General features: G+C 38.9%; 1 pseudogene; it reads left to right on the top strand.

The window, feature by feature from the left end:
* LOC132490505 (uncharacterized) overlaps positions 1 to 21,858 on the top strand; it is a 195,825-nt pseudogene extending 173,967 nt beyond the window's left edge.
* The last annotated feature ends 1,252 nt before the right edge of the window (positions 21,859 to 23,110 follow it).

Consider the following 23,110-nt stretch of genomic DNA (forward strand, 5'->3'; position numbering starts at 1 on the left):
TACTACCCTGGTCTAAGCTACCAACCTCTATTTTCTACATTACTGCCATAGCCTTCTAATCAGCCTCCCTACTACTTTCATCCTGTCACCCTTTCAATCTATTCTCAACACAGCAGGCAGAGTAATCCTTTAAACGTAAGGTAGATGATGCCTCACCTCTGCTCAAAAATCTGCAATGACTCCCCATCTCATGCAGAGTGATATTCAGAGTCCTTATAATGGTGTAATGTTCCCTACATGACCTAAGCTTCAGCTACCTCTCTGACCTTATCACCTTTTATTCTCCTCTTTATGCATCTCACTCCGACTGTACTGGTCTCCTAGTATTTCATAAACATGCCAAGAATGCTTCTGCCTCAGGATCTTTGCACTTGCTCTTCCCTCTGCGTGGAAAATTCACCCTCTAAATATCCTCAAGACCCACTTTCTCACCTCCTTCAGGTCTTTGCCCAAATTCACCTCTCAGTGAGAACTTCACTGGTTCCCTGCATGAAATTGCACTTCCCCCAACCCCACAAAGCAGACATTCTGTTTCTTCCTGCTCTGCTTTATTTTCCTCTACAGCAACTACATCATCCAACATACTCAATGTTAGCTTCATGAGAACAGGGAGATTTTTGTCTGTTTTTTTCACTACTGTACCCTCATGCCTAGAATAGTGCCTGAAAAAGTATTAAGGAAATGAGTGAAAGTTTGTTTCAAAAGCTAAATGCCTAGTGTTGATGAAGATACAGGGCAACACTTACTCTCATATTCTGCTGATTAAAATATAAATTTTAACAACTTTCTGGTGGCCAATTAGTCAGTAAGGATCCAAAATCCTAAAAACATAGATACTATTCAACTGAGCAACTATACTTTTATGATCGAACCAACAAAATTCTCACAGATATCTGGGGGGAAAGTTTGTATAAGAATGCTTATTTCAGGACTCTCTGCAACAGCAAAAAAATTGGAAAGAATCATAAAGTTCAAACAAAAGAGATTTGGTAGGATAAACTACAGTACAGTACACTTATACAATAGAATTTTATTCATCTAGTCTTGATTAAATTTTAGAAGACTATATAATGATGTACAAAGCTGCTAACAATAGGTGCAATATGATAAAATCAAATTTTGTGAAATAAAAATATATACAGAGAAAATGATTGAGAGTAGCTATCTCTGTTTATCTCTGGATTATGGAATTATGCATAATTTTATTTCCTTTTGTTTGTCTATATTTTCTTTCTCTTTTATATTGAGGTATAGTTGCTTTACAATGTTGTATCAGTTTCTGGTATACAGCACAGTGATTCAGATAGATATATATATATATATACACGCACATATATATATCTCTTTTTCATATTCTTTTCCATTATGGTTTATTATAGGATATTGAATATAGTTCCCTGTGCAATACAGTAAGGCCTTGCTGTTTAATATTTTATACATAGTAGTTTGTATCTGCTAATCTCAAGCTCCCTATTTATCCTTCTCATACCGCCTTTCCCTCTTGGTAACCATAAGTTTGTTTTCTATGTCTGTGAGTCTGTTTCTGTTTCATAAATAAGTTCATTTGTGTCATAGTTTAGATTCCACATATAAGTGATATCATATGGTATTTGTCTTTCTCTTTCTGACTTACTTCACTTAATATGATAGTCTCTAGGACCATCCATGTTGCTGCAAATGGCATTATTTCATTCTTTTTTATGGCTGAGTAATATTCCATTGTGTATATATACCACATCTTCTTTATCCATTCATCTGTTGATGGACATTTAGGTTGCTTCCATGTCTTGGCTATTTTAAATAGTGCTGCTATGAACATTGGAGAGTGTTATGTTTTTGAATTAGAGTTTTCTCCAAATATATATGACCAGGAGTGAGATTGCTGGATCATATGGCAACTCTATTTTTAGTTTTTTGAGGAACCTCCATACTGTTTTCCATAGTGGCTGCACCAATTTACATTCCCACCAACCGTGTAGGAGGATTTGTTTTTCTGTATTTTCTTAACTGGGTGTAATGAATAGGTATCATTACTATAATAAGAAAATGACCTAATGACAATAGTCAACATTTACTGAGCATTAACAATATGCCAAATACTTTATATATACCATCTCATTTAATTCTCAAAGAGACATTTTGAGGTATTGTCTTAGTCAGTTTGGGCTGCTATAACAAAAATAGCATAGACTGGTTAGCTTATAAACAGCAGAAATTTGTTTTTCACAATTCTGGAGTCTGGGAAGTCCAAGATCAAGGCACAAATCTGGTGTCTAATGAGAGCCTGCTTAGTGTTTCATCAACTTCTCACTGTATTCTCACATGGCTGAAGGTGAGGGGGAGCTCTCTGGGGTCTCTTTTATAAGGACATTAATCCCATTCATGAGGGCTTCACCTTCATGAGTTCATCACCTCCCAAAGACCCCACCTCCAAATACTATCATATTAGGGGTTATTTCAACATATGAATTTGGAGTGACGTGATTTCAACATCACCCCTTAGTCTTCACTTAGTGTAATCTGGGACAGAATATCACAAAAGATTACTGTAAACATCTCAGGACCTACATAAGAACCTCTATGGTTAGGGCTAATGAATTAGGAGATGCCAGAATTACAAACATATAAATAGAATATGCAAAAGTGAAAAGTATTTTTAGTGTATCAACCAAAGATTCACTTTTTTTGAGATCTTTATCATCACTGAGTAAGATAGAAAATGTGGGTAATAGATAAAAGACTCACAGAGGAACCAAGATGGCAGAGTAGAAGGATGTGCTCTCACTCCCTCTTGTGAGAACACCAGAATCACAACTAGCTGCTGAACAATCATCGACAGGAAGACACTGGAACTCACCAAAAATGATACCCCACATACAAAGGCAAAGGAGAAGCCACAATGAGATGTTGATGAATCAAAAAGGATCTTGCTGTGGAGGGCAGACAGCAGAAGCAAGAAAAACTACAATCCTGCAGCCTGTGGAACAAAAAACACATTCACAGAAAGATAGACAAGATGAAAAGGCAGAGGGCTATGTACCAGATGAAGGAACAAGATAAAACCCCAGAAAAACAACTAAATGAGCTGGAGATAGGCAACATTTCAGAAAAAGAATTCAGAATAATGATAGTGAAGATGATCCAGGACCTCAGAAAAAGAATGGGGGCAAAGATCAAGAAGATGCAATAAATGTTTAACAAAGACCTAGAAGAATTAAAGAACAAACAAACAGAGGTGAACGATACAATAACTGAAATGAAAACTACACTAGAAGGAATCAATAGCAGAATAACTGAGGCAGAAGAACAGATTAGTGACCCGGAAGACAGAATGGTGGAATTCACTGCTGCGAAACAGAATAAAGAAAAAAGAATGAAAAGAAATGAAGACAGCCTAAGAGACCTCTGGGACAACATTAAATGAAACAACGTTCACATTATAGGGGTCCCAAAAGGAGAATAGAGAGAGAAAGGACCAGATCAAATATTTGAAGAGATTATAGTCAAAAACTTCCCTAACATGGGAAAGTAAATAGCCACCCAGGTCCAGGAAGTACAGAGAGTCCCATACAGGATAAACCCAAGGAGAAACATGCCAAAACACATAGTAATCAATTTGGCAAAACTTAAAGACAAAGAAAAATTATTGAAAGCAGCTAGGGAAAAATGACAAATAACATACAAGGGAACTCCTATAAGGTTAACAGCTGACTTCTCAGCAGAAACTCTACAAGGCAGAAGGGAGTGGCATGATATACTTAAAGTAATGAAAGGGAAGAACCTACAACCAAGATTACCCAGCAAGGATCTCATTCAGCTTCGATGGAGAAATCAAAAGCTTTACAGAGAAGCAGAAGCTACCACCAAACCAGCTCTACAACAAATGCTAAAGGAACTTCTCTAAGTGGGAAACACAAGAGAAGAAAAGGACTTACAAAAACAAACACAAAACAATTAAGAAAATGGTCAGAGGAACATACATATCGATAATTACCTTAAACGTGAATGGATTCAATGCTCCAACCAAAAGACACAGGCTTGCTGAATGGATACAAAAACAAGACCCAAATATATGCTGCCTACTTCAGATGTAGGGACACATTCAGACTGAAAGTGAGGGAGTGGAAAAAGATATTCCATGCAAATGGAAATCAAAAGAAAGCTGGAGTAGCAATACTCATATCAGATAAAATAGACTTTAAAATAAAGAATGTTACAAGAGACAAGGAAGGACACTACATAATGATCAGGGGATCAATCCAAGAAGAAGATATAACAACTATAAATATATATGCACCCAACATAGGAGCACCTCAGTACATAAGACAACTGCTAACAGCTATAAAAGAGGAAATCAACAGTAACACAATAATAGTGGGGGACTTTAACACCTCACTTACACCAATGGACAGATCATGCAGACAGAAAATTCATAAGGAAACAAAAGCTTTAAATGACACAATAGACCAGATAGATTTAATTGATATTTATAGGACATTCTATTGAAAAACAGCAGATTACACTTTCTTCTCAAGTGTTCATGGGACATTCTCCAGGATAGATCACATCTTGGGTCACAAATCAAGCCTCAGTAAACTTAAGAAAATTGAAGTCATATCAAGCATCTTTTCTGACCACAACGCTATGAGATTAGAAATCATTACAGGGAGAAAAACGTAAAAAAAACAAACAGTAGCGGCTAAACAATACGTTACTAAGTATCCAAGATATCACAGAAAAAATCAAAGAGGAAATCAAAAAATACCTAGAGACAAATGACAATGAAACAGGACAATCTAAAACCTATGGGATTCAGCAAAAGCAGTTCTAAGAGGGAAGTTTATAGCTATACAAGCCTACCTCAAGAAACAAGAAAAATCTCAAATAAAAAATCTAACCTTACACTTAAAGGAACTAGAAAAAGAAGAACAAACAAAACCCAAAGTTAGCAGAAGGAAAGAAATCATAAAGATCAGAGCATAAATAAATGAAATAGAAACAAAGCAAGCAATAGCAAAGATCAATAAAACTAAAAGCTGTTTCTTTGAGAAGATAAACAAAATTGATAAACCATTAGCCAGACCCATCACAAAAAAGAGGGAGAGGACTCAAATCAATAAAATTAGAAATGAAAAAGGAGAACTTACAACAGACATCACAGAAATACAAAGCATCCTAAGAGACTACTACAAGCAACTCTATGCCAATAAAATGGACAAACTGGAAGAAATGGACAAATTCTTAGAAAGGTATAACCTTCCAAGACTGAACCAGGAAGAAATAGAAAATATGAACAGAACAATCACAAGTAATGAAATTGAAACTGTGATTAAAAATCTTCCAACAAACAAAAGTCCAGGGCCAGAGGCCTTCACAGGCGAATTCTATCAAACATTTAGAGAAGAGCTAACACTCATCCTTCTCAAACTCTTCCAAAAAATTGCAGAGGAAGGAACACTCCCAAACTCATTCTACGAGGCCACCATTACCCTGATACCAAAACCAGACAAAGATACTACAAAAAAAGAAAATTACACACCAATATCTCTGATGAATATAGATGCAAAAATCCTCAACAAAATACTAGCAAAAAGAATCCAACACGGGCTTCCCTGGTGGCGCAGTGGTTGAGAGTCCGCCTGCCGATGCGGGGGACGCGGGTTCGTGCCCCGGTCTGGGAGGATCCCACATGCCGCGGAGCGGCTGGGCCCGTGAGCCATGGCTGCTGAGCCTGCGCGTCCGGAGCCTGTGCTCCGCAAGGGGAGAGGCCACAACAGTGAGAGGCCCGCCTACCGCAAAAAAAAAAAAAAGAATCCAACACACATTAAAAGGATCATGCACCATGATCAAGTGAGATTTATCCCACTGATGCAAGGATTCTTCGGTATATGCAAATCAATCAATGTGATACACCATATAAACAAATAGAAGAATAAAATCCATATGATCATCTCAATAGATGCAGGAAAAGCTTTTGACAAAATTCAACACCCATTTATGATAAAAACTCTCCAGAAAGTGGGCATAGAGGGAACCTACCTCAACATAATAAAGGCCACATATGACAAACCCACAGCAAACATCATTCTCAATGGTGAAAAACTGAAAGCATTTCCTCTAAGATCAGGAACAAGACAAGGATGTCCACTCTCACCACTATTATTCAACATAGTTTTGTAAGTCCTGGACACAGCAATCAGAGAAGAAAAAGAAATAAAAGGAATACAAATTGGAAAAGAAGTAAAACTGTCACTGTTTGCAGATGACATGATACTATGCATAGAGAATCCTAAAAATGCCACCAGAAGAGTACTAGAGCTAATCAATGAATTTGGTAAAGTTGCAGGGTACAAAATTAATACACAGAAATCTTTGGCATTCCTATACACTAATGATGAGAAATCTGAAAGAGAAATTAAGGAAACACTCCCATTTACCATTGGAACAAAAAGAATAAAATACCTAGGAATAAACCTACCTAGGGAGACAAAAGACCTGTATGCAGAAAACTATAAGACACTGATGAAAGAAATTAAAGATGACACCAACAGATGTAGAGATATATCACGTTCTTGGATTAGAAGAATCAATATTGTGAAAATGACTATACTACCCAAAGCAATCTACAGATTCAATGCAATCCCTATCAAATTACCAATGGCATTTTTTACAGAACTAGAACAAAAACTCTTGAAATTTGTATGGAGACACAAAAGATCCCGAATAACCAAAGCAGTCTTGAGGAAAAAAATGGAGCTGGAAGAATCAGACTCCCTTACTTCAGACTATAATACAAAGCTACAGTAATCAAGACAATATGGTACTGGCACAAAAACAGAAATATAGATGAATGGAACAGGATAGAAAGCCCAGACATAAGCCCACACACCTATGGTCAACTCATCTATGACAAAGGAGGCAAGGATATACAATCGAAAAAAGACAGTCTCTTCAATATGTGGTGCTGGGAAAACAGGACAGCTACATGTAAAAGAATGAAATTAGAACACTCCCTAACACCATACACAAAAATAAAGTCAAAATGGATTAGAGACCTAAATGTAAGACAGGACACTATAAAACTCTTAGAGGAAAACATAGGCAGAACACTCTATGACATAAATCACAGCAAGACCTTTTTTGATCCACTTCCTAGAGTAATGGAAATAATAACAAAAATAAACAAATGGGACCTAATGAAACTTCAAAGCTTTTGCACAGCAAAGGAAACCATAAACAAGAGGAAAAGACAACCCTCAGAATGGGAGAAAATATTTGCCAATGAATCAACAGACAAAGGATTAATCTCCAAAATATATAAACAGCTCATGCAGCTCAATATTAAGAAAACAAACAACCCAATCCAAAAATGGGCAGAATACCTATACAGACATTTCTCCAAAGAAGACATACAGATGGCCAAGAAGCACATGAAAAGCTGCTCAACATCACTAATTATTAGAGAAATGCAAATCAAAACTACAGTGAGGTATCACCTCACACCAGTTAGAATGGGCATCATCAGAAAATCTACAAACAAATGCTGGAGAGGATATGGAGAAAAGGGAACCCTCTTGCCCTGTTGGTGGGAATGTAAATTGATACAGCCACTATGGAGAACAGTATGGAGGTTCCTTAAAAAACTAAAAATAGAATTACCATATGATCCAGCAATCCCACAACTGGGCATATACCCAGAGAAATCCATAATTCAAAAAGACACATACACCCCAATATTCATTGCAGCACTATTTACAATAGCCAGGTCATGGAAGCAACCTAAATGCCCACCGACAGACAAATGTATAAAGAAGATGTGGTACATATATGCAATGGAATATTACTCAGCCATAAAAAGGAATGAAATTGGGTCATTTGTATAGACATGGATGAATCAGAGACTGTCATACAGAGTGAAGTAAGTCAGAAGGAGAAAAATAAATATTGTATATTAACGCATATATGTCGAACCTCGAAAAATGGTACAGATGAACAGTTTTGCAGGGCAGAAATTGAGACACAGATGTAGAGAACAAACATTTGGACACCAAGGGGGGAATGCCGCAGGAGCGTGTGGGGGTTGGTGTGATGAATTGGGCATTTGGGATTGACATGTATGCACTGATATGTATGAGATTGATGACTAATAAGAACCTGCTGTATAAAAAAATAAATTAAATTTAAATTTAAAAAAAAGAAATTTCCCACAATTCCCATCACAAGTCACAAAACTTTTTGGATTAAATTTAGCTCATGAATCTCAAAAAAAAAATAATGTGGGTAATAAGGGTGCCAGAATGTGAGTAATTTGAGGCCAGGGGTTAATCATTCCTACTGAAGAGTGCATGGCAAGATGAAATAATTAATCTGTTTCCACATAACTACAAAAGACCTCCAACCTTTTGATTACTACATTAAATATGAGATAACAACTAGTTTTAAGAAGGAGCAAATATTCATTGTAGTGAATGCATGTTAAGAAACACCACCTTGAGGGAGGGACCAAGATGGTAACATAGGAGACACATGAACTTCCCTCCTTCCATGGCCACACCAAATGTACAGCTACACACAGTGCTGTTTCCTCTGAGACAATTCCAGAAACTAACTGAGTGACCCCTACAACATTGGGAAAATGAGAAAATAGCTACATCAAAATAAGTAGGATAGGGCTTCCCTGGTGGCGCTAGTGGTTGAGAGTCTGCCTGCCGATGCAGGGGACACGGGTTCGTGCCCCGGTCTGGGAAGATCCCACGTGCCGCGGAGCGGCTTGGCCCGTGAGCCATGGCTGCTGAGTCTGCGCGTCCAGAGCCTGTGCTCCGCAACGGGGGAGGCCACAACAGTGAGAGGCCCACGTACTGCAAAAAAAAATTAAAAAATTAAAAAAAAAATAAGTAGGATAGACAGAGACATATTCTTGCCATAAACCTCACCCCAGGCACAGAACCATACAATCAAGAGAGAACCCCCAACTCCCAGCTTCTCCCTGAGGAGCAAAGGTCCTGAACTGCACATTTATTGCCCTAGCTTTTAAAGATCATATCTGAGGGATGGGCCCCAAAACACCTAGCTCTGAGAGCCAGTAGGGCTTGGTTCCACAAGACACACAAAGCTATAGCAAACAAAGTAGCAGTTCTTAACAGAAGTATGAGCACTTACCACATATACCCCCACCAGGGCTCAGTACAGAGAAGCAGGCAAAACTGCTCATGACCCAGTTTTCCTCTGGACATTTTTTCCTGGCTTAAATATATACTTTGCTAGCTACTGCTTAGAGTCTGTCTGCTGATCAGCCTGCATCTAGGTGCTGACTGCAATTCTCCTCAGTATCCTTTGGGACATTGATGGGTCTTGGGACACCTCAAAGAACAAGGATGGAGCTGGACAATCACAGAAGTTCAAGAAACAACCAGGAGCTTGGGCCAGTCTGATTCACAAGTTTCATCTCCTACATGAGAGCAGTCTGTTAAGACTGGGAAAGGTGGCTCTTTTATCTAATGCAGAAAAATCAACACAGAGACCCAAGGAAAATGAAGAAACAGAGAATGTGTTCTAAACAAAAGAACAAGATAAATCTCGTGAAACATCATTTACCTGATAGTTCAAAATAATTGTTATAAATATGCTCACCAAGATCAGGAGACCAATGCATGAGCAACAAAGAGATAGAAAATATTTTAAAGTACCAAACAGAAATCATAGAGCTGAAGAATATAGTAACTTAACTGAAAAATTCAATAGAGGGGCTCAACATCAGACTAGATCAATCAGAAGAAAGCATCAGTGAACTTGAAGACAGGGCAGTGGAATTCACTCAGTCAGAGAAGCAAAAGGAAAAAGAATGAAAAAGAATAAAATAAGATAAGGAATTTTTGGTACAACACCAAGAAGACGTATACATGCATTACAGAGATGTGAGGGAGAAAGGGGGCAGAAAGCTTATTCAAAGAAATAATGGCTGAAATTTTCCCTATTGTGGGGAAAAAAAACAGACATCTAGATTCAGGAAGCATAAAGAGTACTAAATAAGATGAACCTAAATAGACCCACATAGAGATACATTATAATTAAATCATGAAAAGTTGAGGACAAAGAAAGAATCTTAAAAGCAACAAGGGAAAAACAACTTGTTATATACAAGGGAATTCTCATAAGACTGAGAGCATATTTTCAGCAGAGACCTTGCCAGCTAGAGAGAGTAAGGTGATGTATTTAAAGTGCTGAAATTAAAAAGCTCCCAACCAGGAATACTCTACCTGTCAAAGTTGTCCTTCACCTTAGAATTGAAGGAGAGATACAAACAAAAGCCAAAGGAGTTCATCAACACTAAACCAGTCTTACAAGAAATGTTAAAGGAAATTGATCAAGTTTAAATAAAAGCATACTCAATAACATGAAAACGCGTGAATGTATAAAACTCATTGGTAAAGGTAAATATATAGTTAAATTCAGAATTCACTAAGATTGTAACAGTGACAAGTAAGTCACTTATAACCCTAGTATAATCATTAAAAGAAAAAAGCTTTAAAAATAACTATAACTGGGGCTTCCCTGGTGGTGCAGTGGTTGAGAGTCCGCCTGCCGATGCAGGGGACATGGGTTCGTGCCCCGGTCCGGGAAGATCCCACATGCCGCGGAGCGGCTGGGCCTGTGAGCCATGGCCACTGAGCCTGTGCATCCAGAGCCTGTGCTCCACAACGGGAGAGGCCACAACAGTGAGAGGCCCGCGTACTGCAAAAAATAAAAAATAAAAATAACTATAACTACAATAATTTCTTAATAGATACACAACATTAAAAGATGTAAATTGTGACATCAAAAACATACAATAGGGGCTTCCCTGGTGGCACAGTCGTTGAGAATCTACCTGCCAATGCAGGGGACACGGGTTTGAGCCCTGGTCTGGGAAGCTCCCACATGCCGTGGAGCAACTGGGGTGAGCCGCAACTACTGAGCCTGCACATCTGGCGCCTGTGCTCTGCAACAAGAGAAGCCGTGATAGTGAGAGGCCCGCACACCGCAATGAAGAGTGGCCCCCGCTCACCACAACTAGAGAAAGCCCTCGCACAGAAACGAAGACCCAACACCACTAAAAATAAATGAATAAATAAATAACTTTATAAAAAATAAAAAACATAAAATGTGGGAGGCAAGTGAAAATATAGAGTTTCGTATGCATTAGAAGTTAAGTCATTATCAGTTTTAAATTGACCGTTTTAACTATAAGATGTTTTATGTAAGCCTCATGGTAACCACAAAACAAAAAACTATGGCAGAGATACAAAATAAAAAGTAAGGAATCAAAACAGAGCACTACAAAAATGCACCAAAGTACAAAGGAAGAGAGCAAGAGAAGAAAAAAGAAACTACAAACAGCCAGAAAACAATTTATAAAATGGCAATAGTAACTCCATAATTAAGTTAAATGTAAATGGACTAGAATATAGCCAATATTTTATACTGACTATAAATGGAGTATAAGCTATAAAATTTTTGAATCACTATATTGTATATTTGAAACTAATATGATATTATAAATCAATTATGCCCCAATAAAAATAAATAAATAATTTTAAAAATCTAAATAGACTAAGTTCTCCAATCAAAAGACATAGAGTGTCTGAACGAATTTAAAAAAAAATCCAACCATGCTGCCTACAAAAGATTTACTTCAGCTTTACAGACACACAATGACTGAAAGTGAAGTGATAGAAAAATATATTCCATGTAAATAAAAATAGAAAGAGAGGAGGGGTAGCTACACTTACATCTGACAAAATAGACTCTAAGCTAAAACTGTTACAAGAGGCAAATAAGACCACTGTACAGTTATAAAGGGGTCAAGTCATCAAGAAGATATAACAATTATAAATATTTATGCACCCACATCAAAGCACCTAAATGTATAAAGCAAATATTAGCAGATCTGAAAGGAGAAATAGATAACAATACAATAATATAGGGAACTTCAGTGTCCCACTTTTGTCAATGGATAGATTATCCATACAGAAAATCAATAAGGAAACACTGGACTTAAACTACATACTAAACTAACAGTCATATAGAGAACATTCCATCCAACAGCAGCAGAATACACATTCTTCTCAAGTGTACATGGAACATTTTCAAGGATAGATCATGTGTTAGGCCACAAAATAAGTATTAATATATTTAAGAAGACTGAAATCATATCAAGCATCTTTTCCAACCACAATGGTACAAAACTAGAAATGAATTAAAAGAAAAAAACTGAAAAATTCACAAATATGTGCAGATTAAACAACATGCTCCTGAGCAACCAATAGGACAAAGAAGAAATCAAAAGGAAAATTAAGACAAATGAATATAGAAATAGATAACATACCAAAACTTAAAGCAGTTTTAAGAGGGATGTTTACAGCAATAAATTCCTATACTAAGAAAAAATAAAGATCTCAAGTAAACAACTTAACTTTACACCTCGAAGAACTAGAAAAAGAACAAACTAATCCAAAGTTAGCAGAGGGAAGGAAACAGCAAAGCAGAGTGTAAATAAATCAAAAAGAGACTAAAAAGACTAGAGAAAAAAATCCATGAAACTAAGAGCTGGTTCTTTGAAAAGATAAACAAAATTGACAAAGTTTAGCTAGACTAAGAAAAACAGAAAAAATACTCAAATAGATAAAAATCAGAAATGAGACAGAAGGCATTACAACTGATAACACAGAAATAGTAAGGATCATAAGAAACTACTATGAACAATTACATGCCAACAACGAGATAACCTAGAAAATGAATAAATTTCTAAATGCATATAACCTATCAAAACTGACTCATAAAGAAATAGAAAATCCAGAGACTTCCCTGTTGGTCCAGTGGCTAAGGCTCTGCACTCCCAATGCAGGGGGCCCAGGTTCAATCCCTAGTCAGGAACCAGATCCCACATGCCACAGTGAAGATCCCGCATGCCGCAACTAAGACCCAGCACAGCCAAATAAATAATAAATAAATAAATATTTTTATAAAAAAAGAAATAGAAAATCTGAAATGATCAATTACTAGTAAGGAGATTGAATCAGTGTTTAAAACCCTCCCAACACAGGAAAAAACAGATGGCTGCAAAGGTGAATTCTCCCAAACATTTAAAGAAGAATTAATACCAACCCTTCCCAACTCTTCCAAGAAAACAGAAGAGAAGGGAATATTTCCCAGTCTCATTTTACAAGGTCAGCATTAGTTTGCTATCAAAAGCCAGAGAAAGGCACTACAAGAAAAGAAAATTATAGACCAATGGCCCTTATGAACATAGATGCAAAAATCCTCAACAAAATATTAGCAAACCAAATTCAATAGTACATTGAAAGGGTCATTAAGTCAAATTCATAGAAACATAGAGTAGAATAATGATTTCCAGGATATGGGGCACCAGGGAAATAGGAAGAGGCTGATAAAAGTGTACAAGATTTCAGACTTTAACTTTCAGACTTTAAAGTCTGAGGATCTAATGTATAACATGGTGACTATAGTTGATAACACTGTACTGTATAATTGAAATTTGTGAAGAGAGTAGAATTTAAGTGTTCCCACCAAAAAGGAAAAAAAATAAATATGTGAGGTAGGAATCCTTTCGCAATGTATACCTCCGTCAGTTCATCATGCTGTATACTTCAAATAAATTATAATTTTTTTGTCAACTATACCTCAATAGAACTGAGAGAAAAAAAGAAAACATCACCTCTTCATTATGGAGTTACCTTTCTCCAAGGAGCTGAAATCACTTGATTCCACACATTCAAAGCAAATGGCAAATACACCGGGCCATTTCTACATCCAAAAAGTCATGACAGTAATTTGCAGAAGAGTCATCCAGATCATTGCAAGTTTTGATTGAGCCCATTATGTTGCTAACACTGTTCGAGCCTCTAGGAGTAATAGACAAAAAAAGAAAGAAGGATGAGGAAAAGGAATAGAAAGAGGCGAAGTAGCATGTTCTCGTCCTAAAGGAGCTTGTAACCCACTACTAGGGACCCCCTCAGAGCATTAGTTTGAAAATGAGGGAGTACCAGACTCTGAACTGGTCCCTCTGCCTCCACTTCTCACGTTCTCTGTCAATTTGCCATACGGCAATCTGAACCATCGCTTGAAAACCCAAATCAGAGCTTGTACTGTGAAACTGAAAATCTTCTCATAGCTTCCTAGTTCACTTAGCAGGAAAAAAAGAAAAAGTACGCTCTTCACCAAAGTACCACAAAGGCTTAGATGTCCTGAGGCCTGCCGACTTCTGAGACCCCATCTCCTACTACTGCACTTTCACTAGCCTCAGACACACTGGTCTTCTTTCTATTCCTCAATCATCCAAGCTCTTACCTGCCTTCTGTCCTCTGTAGTGGCCAGTCCCTCCCCTGATATAGCTGGCTGCTTGTTTTCAGTAGGATCTTGGGTCCTGTGTTCACCATTGAAAAAGCCTTCCCTGACCATCCAGCATCAGCCAGCCGCTCACCCCACCTGCCACATTCTCTGGCACGCGTTTTCTTCACAGAGCTTTTCACCATCTGCAATTGCCATATTTACTTGTGTCCTTATTTATTGCCTGTTTCCTCCTACTGGAAAGTCAACTGTATGAAAATAAAAACCATGCCTGTGTTGTTGTTCACTATACATACTTGGCTTCAGTATTTTTGAATGAAAGGTAGACAGAAAGGAACATGTCAGTTTTAACTATAGAGTCCAAGAAGACTCCAGGAACTCAAGGGGCCTCGAAGGACAGATAGCGGTAAACCACTCAGAATCTGATCAGGTTAACTCTCCTTAACTGCCTTTCCCACTAAAGCCTACATCCTTCAGCACCTGAAAAGGTCAAACAAGCAACCCAGAAAGCACATGCTAAATGCTTATTGAATGCTTATTGAATAACTATTTTTAAACAATCCCACATGGTGTGTATCCCTTGAACAGAAGACAAGTGTTGGGTTCACAGAAGTTTTTCTAGTTCAGGCCAGCAGTGTCTCAGGTAGAAACTGCTCTATGTCTAGAGTAAAGACAAAATGAAACAGAGCTTCAGGTAACCCAAACTGGTGCTGATGTAAGAAGAAGAAGAAAAAAATCTACTCCAAGTGAGCTCCTTTCCCATCTCTAAGCCTCAAGCCTAACCTTACAAAAGAACATAGAATATGCAATCTTGTCAGCTTTTGTGACTTAAATACTGTAGTGTTTGCCTTAGACAAGTTTTTGGCTCCTATATCATGCTTTTATTTCTGGGAATGCTTAGCAAAGAAAAGAAATCTAAGGCTTAATGTCTCTCTCCATTAGATATCCGTACTCCCAAAGTTTTAAATCATTACTACTTGGAATAATTGCAACCCGTTTCCATCCCACGGTCCCTAACACTATGTCATTTCAACCACAACCAGGTGGAATAACAAAGGGGATTACATGTTCATTTGGAATGAGATATGTTCAGAAAACCCCTTAAGAAGCAAAGATCCTTTTTCTATTCATGTCTTTAATAATAATGAACAAGAAAACAAAAGGGCAAATGGAAGAGCAGCAAGAAGCATTTATTAGATAGTTGTTTGAGAACTAAGGAGTTGACAGATCTTTCCCTGGTATGACAACAGGTCTTGAGCCTAGCGTTTGTCAGACTAAGACTAAAATTGCAATGCCCTTTTACTTGACGCATTAAGTCCTGGAAAAAACATCAAGGCCAAGGAAAAACTTGGTAAACAAGGAGAATGTGCTGCCTAAAATATATAAAACTGCCTCAAATCTTAGATTGCACAGCTATAGCACATTAATTTGTGTATGTGATAAAGAGTGTCACAGGGATTTCCCTGGTGGTCCAGTGGCTGAGACTCCTTGCTCCCAATGCAGGTGTCCCGGGTTCGATCCCTGGTCAGGGAACTAGATCCCGCATGCGGGAACTAGATCGCGCATTCTGCGACTAAGACCCAGCCCAGCCAAATAAATAAAAAAAAAAAAATTTTTTTAAAGAAAAGGGTGTCGGGCTTCCCTGGTGGCACAGTGGTTAAGAATCTGCCTGCCAGTGCAAGGGATACAGGTTTAAGCCCGGTCTGGAAAGATCCCACATGCCACGGAGCAACTAAGCCCATGAGCCACAACTACTGAGCCTGAGCTCTAGAGCCCGCAAGCCAAAACTACTGAGCTCACGTGCCACAACTACTGAAGCCTGCACGCCTAGAGCCTGTGCTCCGCAACAAGAGAAGCCACGACAATAAGAAGTCTGCGCGCCGCAATGAAGACCCAACACAGCCAAAAATTTTTAATTAATTAGTTAATTAATTTTATTTAGAAAAGGGTGTCACAAATACTTATGAAATTATTTTTTTTAACTTCTGGAAATCGAAAAGTACTCAAACACACACCCACACAAACACACATATTTATGCTTTGGGGAGGGCACATGATTTGCCACATAAGTGACAAAAGATTAAATCCTAATTATGTAAAACACAGTTTAAATTAATAAGAAAAAGACAACTGTCACAATAATCGGTAACTGAACAATATGAAAAAGAAATTGACAAAAAAAGAAACTCAAATATCCTGCTAACATTTATTCATCTTTTACTTATTCAATCAACAAATATTTATTGAGTACCAAGTATGTACCTGGTATTACACAAGACACCAGGCATACAGTGATGAGCAAAAAATGGCCCTGTTCTGAAAGAACTCATAGTATATTAAACCCAACTCATAACCAAAGAAATTCAAATTTAAATGGTTTTTTACCTATTAAATGCCTCCAATTTACATTCTATAAATTCGGCAAGATACACTAAGAAGCTTAAATTTTTTCATATGCTTGTCTTGGTAATTCCATACCTGAGCATTTTTCCTAACGGGCTAATCAGACAGATGCAAACAGACTTATGTATAACTATGTTAATTGTGCTATTTATAATAGTGGAATCTGGGAATCACCTTAATGTTCAACAATTAGTAATGTTTTCTAGAAATTTTTAATGTCAATAGAAAATTCTTACGAAAAAGTGTGGCTGAAAAAATCATGATACAAAACTGGAGATACCGATAGCATGATATTGATGTGCGAATACATGCATATTCTACATGCTCTAAAGTCTTCGTCTAATACTAAGGGGAAAAAAGGTTTTAAAGATAACCACCATGAATGCTTTTGACAACGATGCCATCTTGTAAGTCGTTTGCCAAATAAGCCGTCTAAATACGCTCTTTTCAATGTTCACGATCTGAGTATATTTTGGAGCATACTGGTGTTACCGACCAGGGCCCTTGGCCCTCCCGAATCAATAGAAATTGACTAGAGGCCAGACAAGAAATTCAGGCAAGGCTTTTATTGGGGCCCCTGCTGCAGCAGTGGGGAGTAAGAACAAACAACAGGTTCCCTTGCTTGGTTGCTCCTGGAGGGGCGCAAGCTTGTTCTTTATATGGGGTGAGGGTAGGGGTGTGTCCAGGGGTCCTGCTGGAGGGGTGGCTTAGATGTTTGGCCCACCCCTCTGGTGGTGGCGTGTGCAGGAGGCATGCTCAGTACCCTGCTTTTGCTCCCAACACCCTGCTTTTGCTCCAGGCTCTTCATAAGTGGCAGTTAGGTTTTTTGGTCTCTCTATATTTTGGGTCCAGAATTTGCCCTAATTGGGCATGCATGCAGTTATTTTTAGTCCCATACAGTTTCTTTGTATTTTGTTGCTGGAGGAGCAGTGTGTCCAGGGCAAGCATTGCAGCAAAGGGGCCCAGGTCCCAGCAAAGGGTCCCAGTTCCCAGCCTGTCTCACTGGGGCTAAGAAAATCCTAATGTTGGAAGCAATACAAATCAACCCTCTTAATTGTTTGAGCAATAAAATGCTACTTTATTGTTTAAATTGTTTTAAAAGGAAAGTTCAAAGTTTAGCTTGACATTCACCTCTGCCTTTATAAGAGAAACACAGCCTATAAAATCATTTATATGCATGGGTTCTTAAAATGTATTTATTTATTTATTTTTGGCTGCATTGGGTCTTCGTTGCTGCGCACCGGCTTTCTCTAGTAGCAGGGGCTACTCTTCCTTGCGGTGCGCAGGCTTCTCATTGCACTGTTTTCTCTTGTTGCGGAGCACAGGCTCTAGGCGCCCCGACTTCAGTAGTTGTGGCTCATGGGCTCTAGAGCGCAGGCTCAGTAGTTTTGGCGCACGGGCTTAGTTGCTTCGCCGGCATGTGGGATCTTCCGCGACCAGGGCTCGCACCTGTGTCCCCTGCATTGGCAGGCGGATTTTTAACCACTGCGCCACCAGGGAGGGACGTCCCTAAAATCATTTAAACCGCAGACCACCGAGTTGGACTTAGGACTGGGATTTTCTCCGTTTTGCCGGGACTCTGAAAGGTCTCCAGCGACTGGCCCTTCTGCAGAGGGCTGCCTCCGCCCGGAAGGCCGCAGCTCCACTTCCTGCCTGGGGGAGGCACTTCGGGTCCTCGCCGGGATTTCAGAAACCTGTTCGAGCTGGGTTTGTAGGGGTGAATCTCGTTATTTGGTAAATATTTATTTAGCTCTCTGAGGACTCAGAACTAATCACTGCCACTTCTCTTTAATAATAAATGGTGAACTTCAAACGCGGTAGAACTCAACTGACTAATCAGTGCTCGCCGGGAGGTGCAAAAGTGCAACCCGCCAACGGACATGAAAGACTGAACATTTCCTGTTCCAGCTCGCGGCGGCCCAGAATAAACTTAAACCAAGTGGGAAGATGTTGACGCGGCCGCTGGCCGCGGGAGCCCGGGATCCATCTGCCCGCGGCCGGGCGCGCCGTCCCTTCCCCTTTCGCCCCGGGTACCCTCAAAGCCAGCCGCTCTGCCGGCTCCACAATCTGGCCTTGGGCTTTTAATGCTGCCTTTTAAATTCGCTGTTCAGTTGCAAACCAATTAGCCCTTTCCGTTTGCCCGGCCGAGCGGTGGAGAGCGCTCAGCGCGCCCCTCTCCAGCGGAAACTCGTGGGCGCCGCACTCGCTGCTCGGAAGGGGGTCAGCACGCCCGGCGGCGTTGATGCCAGCCTTCCAGGATTTGGTCCTCAAAATCTTTTATTTACTAGGAAAGGTAAGGGTCGCCCCTTTAATGGTTTCATTTTGTAATGCGAAAAACAAGTTATAAGGGCCACCCCATACACTTGTATTTGCATCATCAGAGCCGCGCGGTCCCAGCTTCATCCACTGCTGATTTGGAAATACTATCGGGCCTTTGGAAATATTGAAAAATTTTTGTCCCAGACACAGGGATAAAGATATTGAATAAGTGTTTAGACCTGACTCATATTTATCTAAAATTCTGCTTATCCAAATGTAATTTGAATTCTATATTGCCCATTCTGATGAAGGCATGAGAGTTTGAGGTGAAGCTGACTGTAGTTTTCTGATAAACCATAATAAAACTTTGAATAAGAATTATTTTGTCCCCAAATTTTTCCATCTTTTATATAATTATTTCATCTTTGTATAATGGAGACCCAAACAGATCTGAAGTCCAATTTGTTCTCAAATTTAACACATTTCTGTCAGATTTTTAAACATGAATTAATTTAGAATAAGTTTCTGGAACCATAGGGATTGACGTTAAAATGGCTTCGCCTCATTCACACAGAGCCCTGCCAATGTACTTTTAATTTTACCCACTTAATAATCCCTAGGTATGGAGAAAAGACGGGAAACACTTGTCCTCCAACCGCTCGCTGAAGCAACACTGCGGGCGTTTTCAGTGATGAGCTTGGAGTGCCCCGCTGTGGAAGGAGATGTGCACTACAATTTCTTTCTTACAGGTGAGTTTGTAGTTGGCTGCTGATTTGGAAACCTTATAGTTCTTCACCTCTGCCCACCATGGGGTCGGATGTTACTTTACTGTTAACATCTGTGAATTCAGTCTAACTCCTTTTCTTCCATGAAACATAAATATTTGTTGAAAAGAATGAATGGAGGGCCTCCCTGGTGGCGCAGTGGTTAAGAGTCCGCCTGCCGATGCAGGGGATACGGGTTCGTGCCCCGGTCTGGGAGGATCCCATATGCCGCGGAGCGGCTGGGCCCGTGAGCCATGGCCGCTGGGCCTGCGTATCCGGAGCCTGTGCTCCGCAACGGGAGAGGCCACAACAGTGAGAGGCCCGCATACAGCAAAAAGAAAAAAAAAAAAAAAAAAGAATGAATGGACGGGGACTTCCCTGGCAGTCCAGTGGTTAAGACTCCCTCTTCCAATGCAGGGGGTGCGGGTTTGATCCCTGGTCAGGGGAGCTAAGATCCCACATGCCTCCCGGCCAAAAACCCAAAACATAAAATAGAAGCAATACTGTAACAAGTTCAATATGAAGACTTTAAAAATGGTACACATCAAAAAATCTTTAAAAAAAGGAATGAATGGACGAATGAATCCTTTGGTCTCTCTTCCAAAAGCTTTGCATTTATTTTCTTGCAAAACCCATAGCTGTGTTAGTACCCATTCTGACATTTAGGAGCAGATAGAAGGAAATGACAAGGAGCACAAATAGGTGTGATCTCGTGTCCCAGTTCTCAACAATTGGCAGTGGCTGCCACAGAAGGAGTCTGAGGCCAAGTGCTGGCTCAAAAGGAAGGGTGATGTGATGCGTGAGCATAATGCAAAAAGGAAGTTAATCACTCTGTGCCCTAGGAGCTGAAACCTGTGTAAATGATCTATAACACTTCTAGCTATTGGCTAATTGTCACTGAGTTTATTTAGCGTATGTCAGTCTTTGTTTTCATCTGAAAAACAGAACAGTATATTTACTGTTTACCCTGCCAAACAATAAACCCCATTTTTATTTATGTGATAATAATTAAAAAGCTCTCCCTACATAATTATTGCTGTAGCCTCTACCCTGGTTTTCCAGATGCTGACCTGTTCAGTCCTTCTTGTGATGTTCTATTCCTCAAACTACTTTGATCTATGTACCTCTCTGTGCTGGTGTGCCCCCAGTCATGCAGCTTATAAGTAGGAACTGGTAGAGGGGGGTATTAATAATCATGGTGGCATAAACTGGGGCTGTCCTGGGCAAATAAGGACATGTAGTCACCCTACTTGTAAACCCTAAAGTTCAAGGGCCAGGGTCACTGTGTACTCCTAGAATGTGGTGAGCAACTGGGTAACCACACACCTGCTAAACTCACAGCTCCATGAATTCCCCTCAGTAAATCTTCAGAAACTGTATGTGCTGCCTGGTCATCACTCTTACTTGCTTGACAGCAGAAATGTTTAATGACAAATCCCAGACTCTTTGCAAGCTTCCAACTAACTCCTGGAGGAAACTGAGATATCTGCCCAGAAGATTGCCTACTACTGTACCCTCAGAGGTTGAGTACAGAGATGACACTTAATTACCCAGAACCCTGGAACCGGCATGCTTCTACTTTACACAGTCGATATGTCCCTGAAAAAGTATACATTAGGTGATACATCAGGGAAATCACATTTTAAATTCACTGGAGAAAATGGCTAAATAATGAAACCTTGTAGTGAGCCTCCTATAAAAAATTTTAAACTCCTTTTAAAATGCAAATAATTTACTGTTTTGTAAATCTGGATTTTGGTAGAGTTGGTTTTCTTAAAGCAGAAAGTGTGATCTAGAACTTTGGTTTCCCTCAGAGGTAATGAACCTTTATCTGAGTCCTATTTTCAAGTTATACTCTAAATGGAGATACTTTCATTAGGATGCTTTTAACTGCAAGTAACCAAAACCCACATCTGTCTTATACAATAAAGATGATGCATTGGTTCATATAACTAGAAATTCCAATTCAAGCTTTAAGCAGGTGTTAATCCAGCGGCTCTAATAGTGTCACCAAACTGTTAGTTTCTTTCCATTTTTCTGCTTTATCTTGACAGGTACTGTCTTCACGTTGAGGACAGTGAAGTGAATTAATGAAATCACCAACATTATCATAGCTATGTGAAGGAGGTAACTCAGTGCTCTCTAAAAAGGAATGAGAGATAAAGTAACAAAGTTGTTTGAATCAAGATAGTTTTTCATGAAATAATTTACAGATTAAACAGTGTTTAAGGAAAACAACTTTGTTGAGAGCCTGTTTAGGTCCATGATGGAGGAAACTGTCCTCCCTTTTTCTTTTCTTTTTTTTTATTGAAATATAGTTGATTTGCAATATTGTGTTAGCTTCAGGTGTACAGTAAAGTAATTGAGTTACACTATTTTCAAATTATTTTCCATTATAAGTTATTACAAGATATTGAATATAGTTCCCTGTGCTATACAGTAAATCATTACTGCTTATCTACTTTTTGTATAGTAGTTTGTATCTGTTAATCCCATACTCCTAATTTATCCTCCCCCCCACACTTCCCCTTTGGTAACTGTAAGTTTGTTTTCTGTGTCTGTGATTTTGTTTCTGTTTTATATATAGATTCATTTGTATTATTTTTTGATTCCACATATAAGTGATATCATGTAATATTTCTCTTTCTCTGTATGACTTCTCTTAGTATGATAATCTCTAGGTCCATCCATGTTGTTGCAAATGGCATTATTTCATTCTTTTTTATGGCTGAGTAATATCCCATTGTATATATATACAACATCTTATTAAACCAATCATCAGTTGTTGGGCATTTGTGTTGTTTCCATGTCTTGGCTATTGTAAATAATGCTGCTATGAACATTGGGGTGCATTATCTTTTCAAATTAGAGCTTTTGTCTTTTCTGTGTATATGCCTAGTAGTGGAATTGCAGGATCATATGGTAGCTGTAGTTTTAGTTTTTTATGGAAACTCCATACTGTTTTCCATACTGGCTGCACCAATTTACATTTCCAACAACAGTGTAGGAGAGTTCCTTTTTCTCCACACCCTCTCCAGCATTTATTATTTGTAGACTTTTTGATGATAGCCATTTTGACCGGTGTGAGGTGATACCTCATTGTGACTGTGATTTGCATTTCTCTGATAATTAGTGATGTTGAGCATGTTTTCATGTAGTCTATCTCTATGTCTTCTTTAGAGAAATGTCTGTTTAGGTCTTCTGCCCATTTTTGGATTGGATTGGGGTTTTTTTATACTGAATTATATGAGCTGTTTATATATTTTGGATATTAACCCCTTGTCAGCCACATCACTTACAGACATTTTCTCCCACTCTGTAGATCATCTTTTCATTTT

The sequence above is a fragment of the Mesoplodon densirostris genome, chromosome 5 (assembly GCF_025265405.1).
Source record: "Mesoplodon densirostris isolate mMesDen1 chromosome 5, mMesDen1 primary haplotype, whole genome shotgun sequence".
NCBI lineage: Eukaryota > Metazoa > Chordata > Mammalia > Artiodactyla > Ziphiidae > Mesoplodon > Mesoplodon densirostris.